A 21,680-nucleotide genomic window follows, 5' to 3' on the forward strand; every position below is an offset into this window, starting at 1 on the left:
TGGGAGCTATTCTCCAAAGTATTAGTTTCAGAACAAAAACATTTGGTGTGTGGATGCATTCTTACATGGTCGACCCTCATGTAAAATATTGGCGCAATTGCATCAAAAATCATGACTTGAGTTCGAACCTTATATACATCAGTGATTCGAATTTTTTCATATGCATGACTTTTACGCCATGAGAGCTATTCTCCAAAGTATTAGTTTCAGAACGAAAATATTTGGTGTGTGGATGCATTCTTACATGGTCGACCCTCATGTAAATTATTTGCGCAATTGCATAAAAATTCTTGACTTGAGTTTGAACTATAAATACATCAGCGCTTCGATTTTTTTTTATATGCATGACTTTTACGCCATGAGAGCTATTCTCCAAAGTATTAGTTTCAGAACAAAAACATTTGGTGTGTGGATGCATTCTTACATGGTCGACCATCATGTAAATTATTGGCGCAATTGCATAAAAATTCTTGACTTGAGGCCGAACTATAAATACATCAGCGATTCGAATTTTTTTCACATGCATGACTTTTACGCCATAAGAGCGATTCTCCAAAGTATTAGTTTCAGAACGAAAACATTTGGTGTGTGGATGCATTCTTACATGGTCGACCCTCATGTAAAATATTGGCGCAATTGCATCAAAAATCATGACTTGAGTTTGAACCTTATATACATCAGTGATTCGATTTTTTTCACATGCGTGACTTTTACGCCATGAGAGCTATTCTCCAAAGTATTAGTTTCAGAACGAAAACATTTGGTGTGTGGATGCATTCTTACATGGTCGACCCTCATGTAAAATATTGGCGCAATTGCATAAAAATTCTTGACTTGAGTTCGAACTATGAATACATCAGCGTTTCGATTTTTTTTCACATGCATGACTTTTACGCCTTGATTGCTATTCTCCAAAGTATTAGTTTCAGAACGAAAACATTTGGTGTGTGGATGCATTCTTACATGGTCGACCCTCATGAAAAATATTGGCGCAATTGCATCAAAAATCTTGACTTGAGTTCGAACTATAAATACATCAGCGATTCGAATTTTTTCACATGCATGACTTTTACGCCATGAGAGCTATTCTCCAAAGTATTAGTTTCAGAACTAAAACATTTGGTGTGTGGATGCATTCTTACATGGTCGACCCTCATGTAAAATATTGGCGCAATTGCATCAAAAATCATGACTTGAGTTCGAACCTTATATACATCAGTGATTCGAATTTTTTCACATGCATGACTTTTACGCCATGATTGCTATTCTCCAAAGTATTAGTTTCAGAACGAAAACATTTGGTGTGAAGATGCATTCTTACATGGTCGACCCTCATGTAAAATATTGGCGCAATTGCATAAAAATTCTTGACTTGAGGCCGAACTATAAATACATCAGCTATTCGAATTTTTTTCACATGCATGACTTTTACGCCATGAGAGCTATTCATCAAAGTATTAGTTTCAGAACGAAAACATTTGGTGTGTGGATGCATTCTTACATGGTCGACCCTCATGTAAAATATTGGCGCAATTCCATAAAAATGCTTGACTTGAGGCCGAACTATAAATACATCAGCGTTTCGAATTTTTTTCACATGCATGACTTTTACGCCATGAGAGCTATTCATCAAAGTATTAGTTTCAGAACGAAAACATTTGGTGTGTGGATGCATTCTTACATGGTCGACCATCATGTCAAATATTGGCGCAATTGCATCAAAAATCATGACTTGAGTTCGAACTATAAATACATCAGCGATTCGAATTTTTTCATATGCATGACTTTTACGCCATGAGAGCTATTCTCCAAAGTATTAGTTTCAGAACGAAAACATTTGGTGTGTGGATGCATTCTTACATGGTCGACCCTCATGTAAAATATTGGCGCAATTGCATCAAAAATCATGACTTGAGTTTGAACCTTATATACATCAGTGATTCGATTTTTTTCACATGCGTGACTTTTACGCCATGAGAGCTATTCTCCAAAGTATTAGTTTCAGAACAAAAACATTTGGTGTGTGGATGCATTCTTACATGGTCGACCCTCATGTAAAATATTGGCGCAATTGCATCAAAAATCATGACTTGAGTTCGAACCTTATATACATCAGTGATTCGAATTTTTTCATATGCATGACTTTTACGCCATGAGAGCTATTCTCCAAAGTATTAGTTTCAGAACGAAAATATTTGGTGTGTGGATGCATTCTTACATGGTCGACCCTCATGTAAATTATTTGCGCAATTGCATAAAAATTCTTGACTTGAGTTTGAACTATAAATACATCAGCGCTTCGATTTTTTTCATATGCATGACTTTTACGCCATGAGAGCTATTCTCCAAAGTATTAGTTTCAGAACGAAAACATTTGGTGTGAAGATGCATTCTTACATGGTCGACCCTCATGTAAAATATTGGCGCAATTGCATAAAAATTCTTGACTTGAGGCCGAACTATAAATACATCAGCTATTCGAATTTTTTTCACATGAATGACTTTTACGCCATGAGAGCTATTCATCAAAGTATTAGTTTCAGAACGAAAACATTTGGTGTGTGGATGCATTCTTACATGGTCGACCCTCATGTAAAATATTGGCGCAATTCCATAAAAATGCTTGACTTGAGGCCGAACTATAAATACATCAGCGTTTCGAATTTTTTTCACATGCATGACTTTTACGCCATGAGAGCTATTCATCAAAGTATTAGTTTCAGAACGAAAACATTTGGTGTGTGGATGCATTCTTACATGGTCGACCATCATGTCAAATATTGGCGCAATTGCATCAAAAATCATGACTTGAGTTCGAACTATAAATACATCAGCGATTCGAATTTTTTCATATGCATGACTTTTACGCCATGAGAGCTATTCTCCAAAGTATTAGTTTCAGAACGAAAACATTTGGTGTGTGGATGCATTCTTACATGGTCGACCCTCATGTAAAATATTGGCGCAATTGCATCAAAAATCATGACTTGAGTTTGAACCTTATATACATCAGTGATTCGATTTTTTTCACATGCGTGACTTTTACGCCATGAGAGCTATTCTCCAAAGTATTAGTTTCAGAACGAAAACATTTGGTGTGTGGATGCATTCTTACATGGTCGACCCTCATGTAAAATATTGGCGCAATTGCATAAAAATTCTTGACTTGAGGCCGAACTATAAATACATCAGCTATTCGAATTTTTTTCACATGCATGACTTTTACGCCATGAGAGCTATTCATCAAAGTATTAGTTTCAGAACGAAAACATTTGGTGTGTGGATGCATTCTTACATGGTCGACCCTCATGTAAAATATTGGCGCAATAGCATCAAAAATCATGACTTGAGTTCGAACCTTATATACATCAGTGATTCGAATTTTTTCACATGGATGACTTTTACGCCATGGGAGCTATTCTCCAAAGTATTAGTTTCAGAACAAAAACATTTGGTGTGTGGATGCATTCTTACATGGTCGACCCTCATGTAAAATATTGGCGCAATTGCATCAAAAATCATGACTTGAGTTCGAACCTTATATACATCAGTGATTCGAATTTTTTCATATGCATTACTTTTACGCCATGAGAGCTATTCTCCAAAGTATTAGTTTCAGAACGAAAATATTTGGTGTGTGGATGCATTCTTACATGGTCGACCCTCATGTAAATTATTTGCGCAATTGCATAAAAATTCTTGACTTGAGTTTGAACTATAAATACATCAGCGCTTCGATTTTTTTCATATGCATGACTTTTACGCCATGAGAGCTATTCTCCAAAGTATTAGTTTCAGAACGAAAACATTTGGTGTGAAGATGCATTCTTACATGGTCGACCCTCATGTAAAATATTGGCGCAATTGCATAAAAATTCTTGACTTGAGGCCGAACTATAAATACATCAGCTATTCGAATTTTTTTCACATGAATGACTTTTACGCCATGAGAGCTATTCATCAAAGTATTAGTTTCAGAACGAAAACATTTGGTGTGTGGATGCATTCTTACATGGTCGACCATCATGTAAAATATTGGCGCAATTCCATAAAAATGCTTGACTTGAGGCCGAACTATAAATACATCAGCGTTTCGAATTTTTTTCACATGCATGACTTTTACGCCATGAGAGCTATTCATCAAAGTATTAGTTTCAGAACGAAAACATTTGGTGTGTGGATGCATTCTTACATGGTCGACCATCATGTCAAATATTGGCGCAATTGCATCAAAAATCATGACTTGAGTTCGAACTATAAATACATCAGCGATTCGAATTTTTTCATATGCATGACTTTTACGCCATGAGAGCTATTCTCCAAAGTATTAGTTTCAGAACGAAAACATTTGGTGTGTGGATGCATTCTTACATGGTCGACCCTCATGTAAAATATTGGCGCAATTGCATCAAAAATCATGACTTGAGTTTGAACCTTATATACATCAGTGATTCGATTTTTTTCACATGCGTGACTTTTACGCCATGAGAGCTATTCTCCAAAGTATTAGTTTCAGAACGAAAACATTTGGTGTGTGGATGCATTCTTACATGGTCGACCCTCATGTAAAATATTGGCGCAATTGCATAAAAATTCTTGACTTGAGGCCGAACTATAAATACATCAGCTATTCGAATTTTTTTCACATGCATGACTTTTACGCCATGAGAGCTATTCATCAAAGTATTAGTTTCAGAACGAAAACATTTGGTGTGTGGATGCATTCTTACATGGTCGACCCTCATGTAAAATATTGGCGCAATAGCATCAAAAATCATGACTTGAGTTCGAACCTTATATACATCAGTGATTCGAATTTTTTCACATGGATGACTTTTACGCCATGGGAGCTATTCTCCAAAGTATTAGTTTCAGAACAAAAACATTTGGTGTGTGGATGCATTCTTACATGGTCGACCCTCATGTAAAATATTGGCGCAATTGCATCAAAAATCATGACTTGAGTTCGAACCTTATATACATCAGTGATTCGAATTTTTTCATATGCATGACTTTTACGCCATGAGAGCTATTCTCCAAAGTATTAGTTTCAGAACGAAAATATTTGGTGTGTGGATGCATTCTTACATGGTCGACCCTCATGTAAATTATTTGCGCAATTGCATAAAAATTCTTGACTTGAGTTTGAACTATAAATACATCAGCGCTTCGATTTTTTTCATATGCATGACTTTTACGCCATGAGAGCTATTCTCCAAAGTATTAGTTTCAGAACAAAAACATTTGGTGTGTGGATGCATTCTTACATGGTCGACCATCATGTAAATTATTGGCGCAATTGCATAAAAATTCTTGACTTGAGGCCGAACTATAAATACATCAGCGATTCGAATTTTTTTCACATGCATGACTTTTACGCCATGAGAGCTATTCTCCAAAGTATTAGTTTCAGAACGAAAATATTTGGTATGTGGATGCATTCTTACATGGTCGACCCTCATGAAAAATATTGGCGCAATTGCATCAAAAATCATGACTTGAGTTCGAACTATAAATACATCAGCGATTCGAATTTTTTCATATGAATGACTTTTACGCCATGAGAGCTATTCTCCAAAGTATTAGTTTCAGAACTATAACATTTGGTGTGTGGATGCATTCTTACATGGTCGACCATCATGTAAATTATTGGCGCAATTCCATAAACATTCTTGACTTGAGGCCGAACTATAAATATATCAGTGATTCGATTTTTTTTCAAAAATCATGACTTGAGTTCGAACATTATATACATCAGTGATTTGAATTTTTTCACATGCATGACTTTTACGCCATGAGAGCTATTCTCCAAAGTATTAGTTTCAGAACTAAAACATTTGGTGTGTGGATGCATTCTTACATGGTCGACCCTCATGTAAAATATTGGCGCAATTGCATCAAAAAATCATCACTTAAGTTTGAACCTTATATTCATCAGTGATTCGAATTTTTTTACATGCATGACTTTTACGCCATGAGAGCTATTCTCCAAAGTATTAGTTTCAGAACGAAAACATTTGGTGTGTGGATGCATTCTTACATGGTCGACCCTCATGTAAAATATTGGCGCAATTGCATCAAAAATCATGACTTGAGTTCGAACCTTATATACATCAGCGATTCGTATTTTTTCACATGCATGACTTTTACGCCATGAGAGCTATTCTCCAAAGTATTAGTTTCAGAACGAAAACGTTTGGTGTGTGGATGCATTCTTACATGGTCGACCCTCATGTAAAATATTGGCGCAATTGCATACAAATTCTTCACTTGAGTTCGAACTATGAATACATCAGCGATTCGAATTTTTTTCACATTCATGACTTTTACGCCATAATTGGTATTCTCCAAAGTATTAGTTTCAGAACGAAAACATTTGGTGTGTGGATGCATTCTTACATGGTCGACCATCATGTAAATTATTGGCGCAATTGCATAAAAATTCTTGACTTGAGGCCGAACTATAAATACATCAGCGATTCGAATTTTTTTCACATGCATGACTTTTACGCCATGAGAGCTATTCTCCAAAGTATTAGTTTCAGAACGAAAATATTTGGTATGTGGATGCATTCTTACATGGTCGACCCTCATGAAACATATTGGTGCAATTGCATCAAAAATCATGACTTGAGTTCGAACTATAAATACATCAGCGATTCGAATTTTTTCATATGCATGACTTTTACGCCATGAGAGCTATTCTCCAAAGTATTAGTTTCAGAACTATAACATTTGGTGTGTGGATGCATTCTTACATGGTCGACCATCATGTAAATTATTGGCGCAATTCCATAAACATTCTTGACTTGAGGCCGAACTATATATATATTAGTGATTCGATTTTTTTTCAAAAATCATGACTTGAGTTCGAACATTATATACATCAGTGATTCGAATTTTTTCACATGCATGACTTTTACGCCATGAGAGCTATTCTCCAAAGTATTAGTTTCAGACCTAAAACATTTGGTGTGTGGATGCATTCTTACATGGTCGACCCTCATGTAAAATATTGGCGCAATTGCATCAAAAAATCATCACTTAAGTTTGAACCTTATATTCATCAGTGATTCGAATTTTTTTACATGCATGACTTTTACGCCATGAGAGCTATTCTCCAAAGTATTAGTTTCAGAACGAAAACATTTGGTGTGTGGATGCATTCTTACATGGTCGACCCTCATGTAAAATATTGGCGCAATTGCATAAAAATTCTTCACTTGAGTTCGAACTATGAATACATCAGCGATTCGAATTTTTTTCACATTCATGACTTTTACGCCATAATTGGTATTCTCCAAAGTATTAGTTTCAGAACGAAAACATTTGGTGTGTGGATGCATTCTTACATGGTCGACCCTCATGAAAAATATTGGCGCAATTGCATCAAAAATCATCACTTGAGTTCGAATTATAAATACATCAGCGATTCGAATTTTTTCACATGAATGACTTTTACGCCATGAGACCTAATCTCCAAAGTATTAGTTTCAGAACTAAAACATTTGGTGTGTGGATGCATTCTTACATGGTCCACCCTCATGTAAAATATTGGCGCAATTGCATCAAAAAATCATCACTTAAGTTTGAACCTTATATTCATCAGTGATTCGAATTTTTTTACATGCATGACTTTTACGCCATGAGAGCTATTCTCCAAAGTATTAGTTTCAGAACGAAAACATTTGGTGTGTGGATGCATTCTTACATGGTCGACCCTCATGTAAAATATTGGCGCAATTGCATCAAAAATCATGACTTGAGTTCGAACCTTACATACATCAGCGATTCGTATTTTTTCACATGCATGACTTTTACGCCATGAGAGCTATTCTCCAAAGTATTAGTTTCAGAACAAAAACATTTGGTGTGTGGATGCATTCTTACATGGTCGACCCTCATGTAAAATATTGGCGCAATTGCATACAAATTCTTCACTTGAGTTCGAACTATGAATACATCAGCGATTCGAATTTTTTTCACATTCATGACTTTTACGCCATAATTGGTATTCTCCAAAGTATTAGTTTCAGAACGAAAACATTTGGTGTGTGGATGCATTCTTACATGGTCGACCCTCATGAAAAATATTGGCGCAATTGCATCAAAAATCATCACTTGAGTTCGAATTATAAATACATCAGCGATTCGAATTTTTTCACATGAATGACTTTTACGCCATGAGAGCTAATCTCCAAAGTATTAGTTTCAGAACTAAAACATTTAGTGTGTGGATGCATTCTTACATGGTCGACCATCATGTAAAATATTGGTGCAATTGCATCAAAAATCATGACTTGAGTTCGAACCTTATATACATCAGTGATTCGTATTTTTTCACATGCATGACTTTTACGCCATGAGAGCTATTCTCCAAAGTATTAGTTTCAGAACTAAAACATTTGGTGTGTGGATGCATTCTTACATGGTCGACCCTCATGTAAAATATTGGCGCAATTCCATAAAATTTCTTGACTTGAGTTCGAACTATAAATACATCAGCGTTTCGAATTTTTTTCACACGCATGACTTTTACGCCATGATTACTATTCTCCAAAGGAATAGTTTCAGAACGAAAACATTTGGTGTGTGGATGCATTCTTACATGGTCGACCGTCATAAAAAATATTGGCGCAATTCCATAAAAATTCTTGACTTGAGACCGAACTATAAATACATCAGTGATTCGAAATTTTTTCATATGCATGACTTTTACGCCATGATTGCTATTCTCCAAAGTATTAGTTTCAGAACGAAAACATTTGGTGTGTGGATGCATTCTTACATGGTCGACCCTCATGTAAAATATTGGCGCAATTGCATCAAAAATCATGACTTGAGTTCGAACCTTATATACATCAGTGATTCGAATTTTTTCACATGCGTGACTTTTACGCCATGATTGCTATTCTCCAAAGTATTAGTTCCAGAACGAAAACATTTGGTGTGTTGATGCATTCTTACATGGTCAATCTTCATGAAAAATATTGGCGCAATTGCATCAAAAATCATGACTTGAGTTCGAACTATAAATACATCAGCGATTCGAATTTTTTCATATGAATGACTTTTACGCCATGAGAGCTATTCTCCAAAGTATTAGTTTCAGAACGAAAACATTTGGTGTGTGGATGCATTCTTACATGGTCGACCATCATGTAAATTGTTGGTGCAATTCCATAAACATTCTTGACTTGAGGCCGAACTATAAATACATCAGCGATTCGAATTTTTTTCACATGCATGACTTTTACGCCATGAGAGCTATTCATCAAAGTATTAGTTTCAGAACGAAAACATTTGGTGTGTGGATGCATTCTTACATGGTCGACCCTCATGAAAAATATTGGCGCAATTGCATCAAAAATCATGACTTGAGTTCGAACTATAAAATCATCAGCGATTCGAATTTTTTCATATGAATGACTTTTACGCCATGAGAGCTATTCTCCAAAGTATTAGTTTCAGAACGAAAACATTTGGTGTGTGGATGCATTCTTACATGGTCGACCCTCATGTAAAATATTGGCGCAATTGCATAAAAATCATGACTTGAGTTCGAACCTTATATACATCAGTGATTCGAATTTTTTCACATGCATGACTTTTACGCCATGAGAGCTATTCTCCAAAGTATTAGTTTCACAACGAAAACATTTGGTGTGTGGATGCATTCTTACATGGTCGACCATCATGTAAATTGTTGGCGCAATTCCATAAACATTCTCGACTTGAGGCCGAACTATAAATACATCAGCGATTCGAATTTTTTTCACATGAATGACTTTTACGCCATGAGAGCTATTCATCAAAGTATTAGTTTCAGAACGAAAACATTTGGTGTGTGGATGCATTCTTACATGGTCGACCCTCATGAAAAATATTGGCGCAATTGCATCAAAAATCATGACTTGAGTTCGAACTATAAATGCATCAGCGATTCGAATTTTTTCATATGAATGACTTTTACGCCATGAGAGCTATTCTCCAAAGTATTAGTTTCAGAACTAAAACATTTGGTGTGTGGATGCATTCTTACATGGTCGACCATCATGTAAAATATTGGCGCAATTGCATCAAAATTCTTGACTTGAGTTCGAACCTTATATACATCAGTGATTCGAATTTTTTCACATGCATGACTTTTACGCCATGAGAGCTATTCTCCAAAGTATTAGTTTCAGAACGAAAACATTTGGTGTGTGGATGCATTCTTACATGGTCGACCCTCAGGTAAAATATTGGCGCAATTCCATAAAAATAATGACTTGAGTTCGAACATTATATACATCAGTGATTTGAATTTTTTCACATGCATGACTTTTACGCCATGAGAGCTATTCTCCAAAGTATTAGTTTCAGAACGAAAACATTTGGTGTGTGGATGCATTCTTACATGGTCGACCCTCATGAAAAATATTGGCGCAATTGCATCAAAAATCATGACTTGAGTTCGAACTATAAATACATCAGCGATTCGATTTTTTTCACATGAATGACTTTTACGCCATAAGAGCTATTCTCCAAAGTATTAGTTTCAGAACTAAAACATTTGGTGTGTGGATGCATTCTTACATGGTCGACCCTCATGAAAAATATTGGCGCAATTGCATAAAATTTCTTGACTTGAGTTCGAACTAAAAATACATCAGCATTTCGAATTTTTTTCATATGCATGACTTTTACGCCATGATTGCTATTATCCAAAGTATTAGTTTCAGAACGAAAACATTTGGTGTGTGGATGCATTCTTACATGGTCGACCCTCATGTAAATTATTGGAGCAATTTCATAAACATTCTTGACTTGAGGCCGACCTATAAATACATCAGCGACTCGAATTTTTTTCACATGCATGACTTTTACGCCATGAGAGCTATTCTCCAAAGTATTAGTTTCAGAACGAAAACATTTGGTGTGTGGATGCATTCTTACATGGTCGACCCTCATGAAAAATATTGGCGCAATTGCATCAAAAATCATGACTTGAGTTCGAACTATAAATGCATCAGCGATTCGAATTTTTTCATATGAATGACTTTTACGCCATGAGAGCTATTCTCCAAAGTATTAGTTTCAGAACTAAAACATTTGGTGTGTGGATGCATTCTTACATGGTCGACCATCATGTAAAATATTGGCGCAATTGCATCAAAAATCGTGACTTGAGTTCGAACCTTATATACATCAGTGATTCGAATTTTTTCACATGCATGACTTTTACGCCATGAGAACTATTCTCCAAAGTATTAGTTTCAGAACGAAAACATTTGGTGTGTGGATGCATTCTTACATGGTCGACCCTCATGTAAAATATTGGCGCAATTCCATAAAAATCATGACTTGAGTTCGAACCTTATATACATCAGTGATTCGAATTTTTTCACATGCATGACTTTTACGCCATGAGAGCTATTCTCCAAAGTATTAGTTTCACAACGAAAACATTTGGTGTGTGGATGCATTCTTACATGGTCGACCATCATGTAAATTGTTGGCGCAATTCCATAAACATTCTCGACTTGAGGCCGAACTATAAATACATCAGCGATTCGAATTTTTTTCACATGAATGACTTTTACGCCATGAGAGCTATTCATCAAAGTATTAGTTTCAGAACTAAAACATTTGGTGTGTGGATGCATTCTTACATGGTCGACCCTCATGAAAAATATTGGCGCAATTGCATCAAAAATCATGACTTGAGTTCGAACTATAAATGCATCAGCGATTCGAATTTTTTCATATGAATGACTTTTACGCCATGAGAACTATTCTCCAAAGTATTAGTTTCAGAACTAAAACATTTGGTGTGTGGATGCATTCTTACATGGTCGACCATCATGTAAAATATTGGCGCAATTGCATCAAAATTCTTGACTTGAGTTCGAACCTTATATACATCAGTGATTCGAATTTTTTCACATGCATGACTTTTACGCCATGAGAGCTATTCTCCAAAGTATTAGTTTCAGAACGAAAACATTTGGTGTGTGGATGCATTCTTACATGGTCGACCCTCAGGTAAAATATTGGCGCAATTCCATAAAAATAATGACTTGAGTTCGAACATTATATACATCAGTGATTTGAATTTTTTCACATGCATGACTTTTACGCCATGAGAGCTATTCTCCAAAGTATTAGTTTCAGAACTAAAACATTTGGTGTGTGGATGCATTCTTACATGGTCGACCCTCATGAAAAATATTGGCGCAATTGCATCAAAAATCATGACTTGAGTTCGAACTATAAATACATCAGCGATTCGAATTTTTTTCACATGAATGACTTTTACGCCATAAGAGCTATTCTCCAAAGTATTAGTTTCAGAACTAAAACATTTGGTGTGTGGATGCATTCTTACATGGTCGACCCTCATGAAAAATATTGGCGCAATTGCATAAAATTTCTTGACTTGAGTTCGAACTAAAAATACATCAGCATTTCGAATTTTTTTCATATGCATGACTTTTACGCCATGATTGCTATTATCCAAAGTATTAGTTTCAGAACGAAAACATTTGGTGTGTGGATGCATTCTTACATGGTCGACCCTCATGTAAATTATTGGAGCAATTTCATAAAAATTCTTGACTTGAGGCCGACCTATAAATACATCAGCGACTCGAATTTTTTTCACATGCATGACTTTTACGCCATGAGAGCTATTCTCCAAAGTATTAGTTTCAGAACGAAAACATTTGGTGTGTGGATGCATTCTTACATGGTCGACCCTCATGTAAAATATTGGCGCAATTGCATCAAAAATAATGACTTGAGTTCGAACCTTATATACATCAGCGATTCGAATTTTTTCACATGGATGTCTTTTACGCCATGAGAGCTATTCTCCAAAGTATTAGTTTCAGAACGAAAACATTTGGTGTGTGGGTGCATTCTTACATGGTCGACCCTCATGTAAAATATTGGCGCAATTCCATAAAATTTCTTGACTTGAGTTCGAACTATAAATACATCAGCGTTTCGAACTTTTTCACATGAATGACTTTTACGCCATGAGAGCTATTCTCCAAAGTATTAGTTTCAGAACGAAAACATTTGGTGTGTGGATGCATTCTTACATGGTCGACCCTCATGTAAAATATTGGCGCAATTGCATAAAAATCATGACTTGAGTTCGAACCTTATATACATCAGTGATTCGAATTTTTTCATATGCATGACTTTTACGCCATGAGAGCTATTCTCCAAAGTATAAGTTTCAGAACTAAAACATTTGGTGTGTGGATGCATTCTTACATGGTCGACCCTCATGTAAAATATTGGTGCAATTCCATAAAATTTCTTGACTTGGGTTCGAACTATAAATACATCAGCATTTCGAATTTTTTTCACATGCATGACTTTTACGCCATGATTGCTATTCTCCAAAGTATTAGTTTCAGAACGAAAACATTTGGTGTGTGGATGCATTCTTACATGGTCGACCATCATGTAAATTATTGGCGCAATTGCATAAAAATTCTTGACTTGAGGCCGGCCTATAAATACATCAGCGATTCGAATTTTTTTCACATGCATGACTTTTACGCCATGATTGCTATTCTCCAAAGTATTAGTTTCAGAACGAAAACATTTAATGTGTGGATGCATTCTTACATGGTCGACCCTCATGTAAAATATTGGCGCAATTGCATCAAAAAATCATCACTTAAGTTTGAACCTTATATACATCAGTGATTCGATTTTTTTCACATGCATGACTTTTACGCCATGAGAGCTATTCTCCAAAGTATTAGTTTCAGAACGAAAACATTTGGTGTGTGGATGCATTCTTACATGGTCGACCCTCATGTAAAATATTGGCGCAATTGCATTAAAAATCATGACTTGAGTTCGAACCGTATATACATCAGTGATTCGAATTTTTTCACATGCGTGACTTTTACGCCATGATTGCTATTCTCTAAAGTATTAGTTTCAGAACGAAAACATTTGGTGTGTGGATGCATTCTTACATGGTCGACCCTCATGTAAAATATTGGCGCAATTGCATCAAAAAATCATCACTTAAGTTTGAACCTTATATACATCAGTGATTCGATTTTTTTCACATGCATGACTTTTACGCCATGAGAGCTATTCTCCAAAGTATTAGTTTCAGAACGAAAACATTTGGTGTGTGGATGCATTCTTACATGGTCGACCCTCATGTAAAATATTGGCGCAATTGCATCAAAAATCATGACTTGAGTTCGAACCTTATATACATCAGTGATTCGAATTTTTTCACATGCATGACTTTTACGCCATGATTGCTATTCTCCAAAGTATTAGTTCCAGAACGAAAACATTTGGTGTGTGGATGCATTCTTACATGGTCAACCTTCATGAAAAATATTGGCGCAATTGCATCAAAAATCATGACTTGAGTTCGAACTATAAATACATCAGCGATTCGAATTTTTTCATATGAATGACTTTTACGCCATGAGAGCTATTCTCCAAAGTATTAGTTTCAGAACGAAAACATTTGGTGTGTGGATGCATTCTTACATGGTCGACCATCATGTAAATTGTTGGTGCAATTCCATAAACATTCTTGACTTGAGGCCGAACTATAAATACATCAGCGATTCGAATTTTTTTCACATGCATGACTTTTACGCCATAAGAGCTATTCATCAAAGTATTAGTTTCAGAACGAAAACATTTGGTGTGTGGATGCATTCTTACATGGTCGACCCTCATGAAAAATATTGGCGCAATTCCATAAAAATCATGACTTGAGTTCGAACCTTATATACATCAGTGATTCGAATTTTTTCACATGCATGACTTTTACGCCATGAGAGCTATTCTCCAAAGTATTAGTTTCACAACGAAAACATTTGGTGTGTGGATGCATTCTTACATGGTCGACCATCATGTAAATTGTTGGCGCAATTCCAGAAACATTCTCGACTTGAGGCCGAACTATAAATACATCAGCGATTCGAATTTTTTTCACATGAATGACTTTTACGCCATGAGAGCTATTCATCAAAGTATTAGTTTCAGAACGAAAACATTTGGTGTGTGGATGCATTCTTACATGGTCGACCCTCATGAAAAATATTGGCGCAATTGCATCAAAAATCATGACTTGAGTTCGAACTATAAATGCATCAGCGATTCGAATTTTTTCATATGAATGACTTTTACGCCATGAGAGCTATTCTCCAAAGTATTAGTTTCAGAACTAAAACATTTGGTGTGTGGATGCATTCTTACATGGTCGACCATCATGTAAAATATTGGCGCAATTGCATCAAAAATCGTGACTTGAGTTCGAACCTTATATACATCAGTGATTCGAATTTTTTCACATGCATGACTTTTACGCCATGAGAACTATTCTCCAAAGTATTAGTTTCAGAACGAAAACATTTGGTGTGTGGATGCATTCTTACATGGTCGACCCTCATGTAAAATATTGGCGCAATTCCATAAAAATAATGACTTGAGTTCGAACCTTATATACATCAGTGATTCGAATTTTTTCACATGCATGACTTTTACGCCATGAGAGCTATTCTCCAAAGTATTAGTTTCAGAACGAAAACATTTGGTGTGTGGATGCATTCTTACATGGTCGACCATCATGTAAATTGTTGGTGCAATTCCATAAACATTCTCGACTTGAGGCCGAACTATAAATACATCAGCGATTCGAATTTTTTTCACATGAATGACTTTTACGCCATGAGAGCTATTCATCAAAGTATTAGTTTCAGAACTAAAACATTTGGTGTGTGGATGCATTCTTACATGGTCGACCCTCATGAAAAATATTGGCGCAATTGCATCAAAAATCATGACTTGAGTTCGAACTATAAATGCATCAGCGATTCGAATTTTTTCATATGAATGACTTTTACGCCATGAGAGCTATTCTCCAAAGTATTAGTTTCAGAACGAAAACATTTGGTGTGTGGATGCATTCTTACATGGTCGACCATCATGTAAAATATTGGCGCAATTGCATCAAAAATCGTGACTTGAGTTCGAACCTTATATACATCAGTGATTCGAATTTTTCACATGCATGACTTTTACGCCATGAGAACTATTCTCCAAAGTATTAGTTTCAGAACGAAAACATTTGGTGTGTGGATGCATTCTTACATGGTCGACCCTCATGTAAAATATTGGCGCAATTCCATAAAAATCATGACTTGAGTTCGAACATTATATACATCAGTGATTTGAATTTTTTCATATGCATGACTTTTACGCCATGAGAGCTATTCTCCAAAGTATTAGTTTCAGAACGAAAACATTTGGTGTGTGGATGCATTCTTACATGGTCGACCCTCATGAAAAATATTGGCGCAATTGCATCAAAAATCATGACTTGAGTTCGAACTATAAATACATCAGCGATTCGATTTTTTTCACATGAATGACTTTTACGCCATAAGAGCTATTCTCCAAAGTATTAGTTTCAGAACTAAAACATTTGGTGTGTGGATGCATTCTTACATGGTCGACCCTCATGAGAAATATTGGCGCAATTGCATAAAATTTCTTGACTTGAGTTCGAACTAAAAATACATCAGCATTTCGAATTTTTTTCATATGCATGACTTTTACGCCATGATTGCTATTATCCAAAGTATTAGTTTCAGAACGAAAACATTTGGTGTGTGGATGCATTCTTACATGGTGGACCATCATGTAAATTATTGGCGCAATTGCATAAAAATTCTTGACTTGAGGCCGACCTATAAATACATCAGCGACTCGAATTTTTTTCACATGCATGACTTTTACGCCATGAGAGCTATTCTCCAAAGTATTAGTTTCAGAACGAAAACCTTTGGTGTGTGGATGCATTCTTACATGGTCGACCCTCATGTAAAATATTGGCGCAATTGCATCAAAAATCATGACTTGAGTTCGAACCTTATATACATCAGCGATTCGAATTTTTTCAAATGGATGTCTTTTACGCCATGAGAGCTATTCTCCAAAGTATTAGTTTCAGAACGAAAACATTTGGTGTGTGGATGCATTCTTACATGGTCGGCCCTCATGTAAAATATTGGCGCAATTCCATAAAATTTCTTGACTTGAGTTCGAACTATAAATACATCAGCGTTTCGAATTTTTTCACATGAATGACTTTTACGCCATGAGAGCTATTCATCAAAGTATTAGTTTCAGAACGAAAACATTTGGTGTGTGGATGCATTCTTACATGGTCGACCCTCATGTAAAATATTGGCGCAATTGCATAAAAATCATGACTTGAGTTCGAACCTTATATACATCAGTGATTCGAATTTTTTCATATGCATGACTTTTACGCCATGAGAGCTATTCTCCAAAGTATTAGTTTCAGAACGAAAACATTTGGTGTGTGGATGCATTCTTACATGGTCGACCCTCATGTAAAATATTGGTGCAATTCCATAAAATTTCTTGACTTGGGTTCGAACTATAAATACATCAGCATTTCGAATTTTTTTCACATGCATGACTTTTACGCCATGATTGCTATTCTCCATAGTATTAGTTTCAGAACGAAAACATTTGGTGTGTGGATGCATTCTTACATGGTGGACCATCATGTAAATTATTGGCGCAATTGCATAAAAATTCTTGACTTGAGGCCGACCTATAAATACATCAGCGACTCGAATTTTTTTCACATGCATGACTTTTACGCCATGATTGCTATTCTCCAAAGTATTAGTTTCAGAACGAAAACATTTGGTGTGTGGATGCATTCTTACATGGTGGACCATCATGTAAATTATTGGCGCAATTGCATAAAAATTCTTGACTTGAGGCCGGCCTATAAATACATCAGCGATTCGAATTTTTTTCACATGCATGACTTTTACGCAATGATTGCTATTCTCCAAAGTATTAGTTTCAGAACGAAAACATTTGGTGTGTGGATGCATTCTTACATGGTCGACCATCATGTAAATTGTTGGCGCAATTCCATAAACATTCTCGACTTGAGGCCGAACTATAAATACATCAGCGATTCGAATTTTTTTCACATGAATGACTTTTACGCCATGAGAGCTATTCATCAAAGTATTAGTTTCAGAACTAAAACATTTGTTGTGTGGATGCATTCTTACATGGTCGACCCTCATGAAAAATATTGGCGCAATTGCATCAAAAATCATGACTTGAGTTCGAACTATAAATGCATCAGCGATTCGAATTTTTTCATATGAATGACTTTTACGCCATGAGAGCTATTCTCCAAAGTATTAGTTTCAGAACTAAAACATTTGGTGTGTGGATGCATTCTTACATGGTCGACCATCATGTAAAATATTGGCGCAATTGCATCAAAAATCGTGACTTGAGTTCGAACCTTATATACATCAGTGATTCGAATTTTTTCACATGCATGACTTTTACGCCATGATTGCTATTCTCCAAAGTATTAGTTTCAGAACGAAAACATTTGGTGTGTGGATGCATTCTTACATGGTCGACCCTCATGTAAAATATTGGCGCAATTCCATAAAAATCATGACTTGAGTTCGAACATTATATACATCAGTGATTTGAATTTTTTCACATGCATGACTTTTACGCCATGAGAGCTATTCTCCAAAGTATTAGTTTCAGAACGAAAACATTTGGTGTGTGGATGCATTCTTACATGGTCGACCCTCATGAAAAATATTGGCGCAATTGCATAAAATTTCTTGACTTGAGTTCGAACTAAAAATACATCAGCATTTCGAATTTTTTTCATATGCATGACTTTTACGCCATCATTGCTATTATCCAAAGTATTAGTTTCAGAACGAAAACATTTGGTGTGTGGATGCATTCTTACATGGTGGACCATCATGTAAATTATTGGCGCAATTGCATAAAAATCCTTGACTTGAGGCCGACCTATAAATACATCAGCGACTCGAATTTTTTTCACATGCATGACTTTTACGCCATGAGAGCTATTCTCCAAAGTATTAGTTTCAGAACGAAAACATTTGGTGTGTGGATGCATTCTTACATGGTCGACCCTCATGTAAAATATTGGCGCAATTGCATCAAAAATCATGACTTGAGTTCGAACCTTATATACATCAGCGATTCGAATTTTTTCACATGGATGTCTTTTACGCCATGAGAGCTATTCTCCAAAGTATTAGTTTCAGAACGAAAACATTTGGTGTGTGGATGCATTCTTACATGGTCGACCCTCATGTAAAATATTGGCGCAATTCCATAAAATTTCTTGACTTGAGTTCGAACTATAAATACATCAGCGTTTCGAATTTTTTCACATGAATGACTTTTACGCCATGAGAGCTATTCTCCAAAGTATTAGTTTCAGAACGAAAACATTTGGTGTGTGGATGCATTCTTACATGGTCGACCCTCATGTAAAATATTGGCGCAATTGCATAAAAATCATGACTTGAGTTCGAACCTTATATACATCAGTGATTCGAATTTTTTCATATGCATGACTTTTACGCCATGAGAGCTATTCTCCAAAGTATAAGTTTCAGAACTAAAACATTTGGTGTGTGGATGCATTCTTACATGGTCGACTCTCATGTAAAATATTGGCGCAATTGCATCAAAAATCATGACTTGAGTTCGAACTATAAATACATCAGCATTTTGAATTTTTTTCACATGCGTGACTTTTACGCCATGATTGCTATTCTCCAAAGTATTAGTTTCAGAACGAAAACATTTGGTGTGTGGATGCATTCTTACATGGTGGACCATCATGTAAATTATTGGCGCAATTGCATAAAAATTCTTGACTTGAGGCCGACCTATAAATACATCAGCGACTCGAATTTTTTTCACATGCATGACTTTTACGCCATGAGAGCTATTCTCCAAAGTATTAGTTTCAGAACGAAAACATTTGGTGTGTGGATGCATTCTTACATGGTCGACCCTCATGTAAAATATTGGCGCAATTGCATCAAAAATCATGACTTGAGTTCGAACCTTATATACATCAGCGATTCGAATTTTTTCACATGGATGTCTTTTACGCCATGAGAGCTATTCTCCAAAGTATTAGTTTCAGAACGAAAACATTTGGTGTGTGGATGCATTCTTACATGGTCGACCCTCATGTAAAATATTGGCGCAATTCCATAAAATTTCTTGACTTGAGTTCGAACTATAAATACATCAGCGTTTCGAATTTTTTCACATGAATGACTTTTACGCCATGAGAGCTATTCTCCAAAGTATTAGTTTCAGAACGAAAACATTTGGTGTGTGGATGCATTCTTACATGGTCGACCCTCATGTAAAATATTGGCGCAATTGCATAAAAATCATGACTTGAGTTCGAACCTTATATACATCAGTGATTCGAATTTTTTCATATGCATGACTTTTACGCCATGAGAGCTATTCTCCAAAGTATAAGTTTCAGAACTAAAACATTTGGTGTGTGGATGCATTCTTACATGGTCGACTCTCATGTAAAATATTGGCGCAATTGCATCAAAAATCATGACTTGAGTTCGAACTATAAATACATCAGCATTTTGAATTTTTTTCACATGCGTGACTTTTACGCCATGATTGCTATTCTCCAAAGTATTAGTTTCAGAACGAAAACATTTGGTGTGTGGATGCATTCTTACATGGTCGACCATCATGTAAATTATTGGCGCAATTGCATAAAAATTCTTGACTTGAGGCCGACCTATAAATACATCAGCGATTCGAATTTTTTTCAAATGCATGACTTTTACGCCATGAGAGCTATTCTCCAAAGTATTAGTTTCAGAACGAAAACATTTGGTGTGTGGATGCATTCTTACATGGTCGACTCTCATGAAAAATATTGGCGCAATTGCATCAAAAATCATGACTTGAGTTCGAACTATAAATACATCAATGATTCGAATTTTTTCATTTGAATGACTTTTACGCCATGAGAGCTATTCTCCAAAGTATTAGTTTCAGAACGAAAACATTTAGTGTGTGGATGCATTCTTACATGGTCGACCCTCATGTAAAATATTGGCGCAATTGCATCAAAAATCATGACTTGAGTTCGAACCTTATATACATCAGTGATTCGAATTTTTTCACATGCATGACTTTTACGCCATGAGAGCTATTCTCCAAAGTATTAGTTTCAGAACGAAAACATTTGGTGTGTGGATGCATTCTTACATGGTCGACCATCATGTAAATTGTTGGCGCAATTCCATAAACATTCTTGACTTGAGGCCGAACTGTAAATACATCAGTGATTCGAATTTTTTTCACATGCATGACTTTTACGCCATGATTGCTATTCATCAAAGTATTAGTTTCAAAACTAAAACATTTAGTGTGTGGATGCATTCTTACATGGTCGACCCTCATGAAAAATATTGGCGCAATTGCATCAAAAATCATGACTTGAGTTCGAACTATAAATGCATCAGCGATTCGAATTTTTTCATATGAATGACTTTTACGCGATGAGAGCTATTCTCCAAAGTATTAGCTTCAGAACGAAAACATTTGGTGTGTGGATGCATTCTTACATGGTCGACCATCATGCAAATTATTGGCGCAATTGCATCAAAAATCATGACTTGAGTTCGAACCTTATATACATCAGTGATTCGAATTTTTTCACATGCATGACTTTTACGCCATGAGAGCTATTCTCCAAAGTATTAGTTTCAGAACGAAAACATTTGGTGTGTGGA

This window comes from Haliotis cracherodii, unplaced genomic scaffold (genome assembly GCF_022045235.1).
Source record: "Haliotis cracherodii isolate W230 unplaced genomic scaffold, xgHalCrac1.p SCAF_11, whole genome shotgun sequence".
Taxonomy (NCBI): Eukaryota; Metazoa; Mollusca; class Gastropoda; order Lepetellida; family Haliotidae; genus Haliotis; species Haliotis cracherodii.